The sequence below is a fragment of the Sceloporus occidentalis genome, unplaced genomic scaffold (assembly GCF_023333645.1).
Source record: "Sceloporus occidentalis isolate IW3139 unplaced genomic scaffold, rSceOcc1.0.p SCAF_1, whole genome shotgun sequence".
Taxonomy (NCBI): Eukaryota; Metazoa; Chordata; class Lepidosauria; order Squamata; family Phrynosomatidae; genus Sceloporus; species Sceloporus occidentalis.
This window is the reverse complement of record NW_028316981.1, coordinates 157,949,629-157,953,105: the sequence shown is the minus strand read 5'-3', so window position 1 is coordinate 157,953,105 and position 3,477 is coordinate 157,949,629.

The window sequence follows — 3,477 nt, the reverse complement described above, 5'->3', positions numbered from 1 at the left end:
CTCTGAGAGCCGTTGGGCGTCACGTGACGGCGAGGAAAGCGCGCGCCCCTTTTTACCTCATGACTTTTTTTTTACCTAGCGACTTATAAACGGTCGCTTTTTAAAACAAAAAACTGGTTTTTCCCTCACTTGTTAAGGTCCCTGCAAAAATAAATCCCATTTGGGTCCGCTTTTACTGCTCTGGCTCGATGCTAGGGAATTCTGGGAATTGTAGAATTCAAAAGATATAACCGTGTTAGTCTGTAGAATCAGTACATAGATCTTTTAGCTCCTTTGAGATTCACTGAGGGAAAGTTGGCAGCATGAGCTTTCCTAGGCTTAAGGATGCTTCCTCAGATGCATTTGGATATAATGGTAATAATAATAATAATTGTAGAGGGAACTTGTAGCACCTTTTGAGACTCACTGAAGTCTCAAAAGGTGCTACAAGATCTCTACCTACTGGGAACTGTAGTGAGACATTTAACCTTCTCTCTGAGAGAGCTCTGGTGCCACAATAAACTACTGTTCCCAGGATTCCCTAGCAGTGAAAGCGGTAATGGATTATTTCTGCAGCGTGTTTTGGACCTCTTAGAGGGATATAAGCAGAAAATGCCCACACAGCCTTTCTCTTTTTTGTTGTTGTTCCTTTATTGTAGCAGTCACAGTGATGGCAGTGTTTTGTTTTGTAAAAGCACATATTCCAACTGCATAAAAGTTTCCTTGGACACCCCCCCCCCCATCAAAAAGCAAACAGAAAACATACATAAGGCATATTTGCTCCTTGCCTACGTCACTACAAAGGTCAAGTCTGAGATGCCAGAATTGGTATCTATCAAAAATTGGTCTTCTGTTTTCACCAAGATTGCTTGTGAGCTTAAAACTACAGTAGTCCATTTTTCACTGCAAGTCAGTAGGGCTTGCCATACAGGTCCAAAACACACTGCAGAAATAATCCAGTTGGAGACCGCTTTAGCTGCTCAGTGCTAGAGAATCTTGGGAATTGTTTATTGTGGCACCAGAGCTCTCTCTGACAGAAAAGGCTCAATGACTCACAAAACTAATTCCCAGAATTCCCTAGCACTGAGCCAGGACAGTTAAAGCGGTTTAAAACTGGATGATTTTTGCAGTGTTTTGGACCACAGTCTTTTGAGAAATATGTCACCTTTGTCTGAGTGGAGTGTTGGCCACCTGTCTTGAGTGAGGGGCAGGAAAAGAAGCAGAGGATATAGGATAGGCCTAAAACCTTTATGTTTTTAATCATATTGTTCTTTTAATGTTGTGAGCCACTCTGGGTCCCAGTTCTGGGAAAAGAGGGATATAAACAAACAAGCAAACAAAAACAAGAGTACTTCCAGGGCATATACAATAATACAAGGATACCACAAAGTGTTACCTTCCATGAAGATGAAGGTGAAAAGGAGGAGGACGGGTTGAAAATGATATGTTTTAATATGGTTTGGGCACTTTGTTTTGAAACCGAGCGCTAATTTATGTGTATGCTGTCTTGCCACTTAAGTGCATAATAAACACCAGGTAAGCCTATGTGTCTAGTTTCCCTCTCAGTTTCCAACTGCATATTTTGTGCTCAGCTGCATGCTGAAAAATCTGTATGATGATTATAAACCCAAATAAACTAAACGTAGGCCTGTTACAGACTGCCAAAATAAAGCTGCTTCGGGTCTCTGGAGGTATGCTATTTAAATGATGCATGGGTCCTAAGAGTCTGGAGGTCGCACCAAAGCCACACTCCATTCCTAAGCACTGGAGCTTTGGTGCAGCTTCCGGATTCTTAGGATGCATGCATCATTTAAACAGCATACCTCCAAAGAGATCCGAAACAGCTTTATTTTGGCAGTCTGTAACAGGCCATTGCAAGAAAAAATGAATTTGTACTTGGTTGCCTACATATTCACCCCCTTTCCAACCCATCAGTAGTTAAACAGAGTCTACCTATGTGCATTTTCAATGTCACAGATTAAATATACCTGTGCTGGAGAGCATATCTAAAACAACAGCATGAAAACCAAGGACTTAGTTGTGCATTACCACATTTTTGTGCCACATTAGAAATGTTTTGCATCAGTCTCATTTTTCCTCCCTAAACGTAGAACCTTACATTTATCCCTGTTGAAATGAATCTTGTTAGTATAGGCCCAGTTCTCCGATCTGTTAAAATCATCTTGAATCCTTCAGTCTTTTGACATATTAGATATCCCTACCACTGGTGAGATCTCCAAATTTGGGCAGGGACACTTGAATTCCTTCCTCCAACTCATTCTTAAAGATGTTGAAAAACAGGACTGGGCTCAGGGCACAAACCTTCCGTGACTGCATCCCATTTGTCACTTATCTGCAAGATGGTGAATAACTAGTGATGAGCATTTTTGGGGTTCAGCCCATCAACCGACTACAAATCCACCCAACAGTAGCATAATTTAGCCCACATGTTACTAGTTTCTCCATGGGGAACCTTATCAAAAGCCATACTGAAATCAACATACACTACATCCACAGAATAGCCCGCATCTACCAAGTGGTTTGAGCATTGCATTGCATTACAACTCTGGAGAACAGGGTTTGAATCCCTGCTCAGCCATGGAAACGCACTGGGCGACCATGGGCAAGTCACTCTCTCTCAGCCTCAGAGAAAGACAAAGGCAAACCATCTCTGAACAAATCTTGCCAAGAAAACCCTGATAGGTATCCCTTAGGATCACCATAAATTGCAAGCAACCAAGTTTGTATTTCTAAAAGGAGACAGAAAATTACTCTGGCACTATTTGTTTTTGAGAAAATAATTATGGCTTTAGTAGTCACAGCATTCTTTTTAAAGTACAGTTGACCCTCCACATTTGTGGATTTGATTATTTGTGGCTTTGATTGATATCTTCTCTCTAGGAATCTATACATCTTCCAGGACAACCCTGCCAGAGGTTGATCATAGAGTTGTGCTAGAGAACCTAGAAGTTCCTAGAGAAAACACCTCTCTAGGCATTTGTAAGCCCTCCAGCATGATTCTATTATCAACTTTTGACAGATGTTGACCAAAGAGTTGCACTGTGGGACCTGGAGATTGCTAGAGAGGTGCTTGCTTAGGTAAAAAGAAGAGTGATTTTTTATTTGCAGTTTCCCCACATTCACAGGGGTCCTTCACCCCTAACCCCAGCAAATGTGGAGGGACCACTGTACTTACAGACAGTTTAATGGTCACTTCTAGTATATTTCCAGTTATTGATGTTAAGCTGACAATTACCTGTATCCTTTTTCTCAAGATTACACCTGCTGCAACGAGTTCCTTTACTACACTTCCGTAATGGCCCCGTAAGGCCTCTGAGTTTATGGGAAAGGTTAACTCAGGGGAGATGGTTCATGCTGGCTAGTGGAAGGGGAGAGGCCTGATGGGCTCTGACATCCACAGGTTGGAAGGTGAGAAGGAGAGAGAGACCTGTAGTGAAAACCAGGTGTAACTGCTCTGGTGTAAGCAAGGGAAGAAAC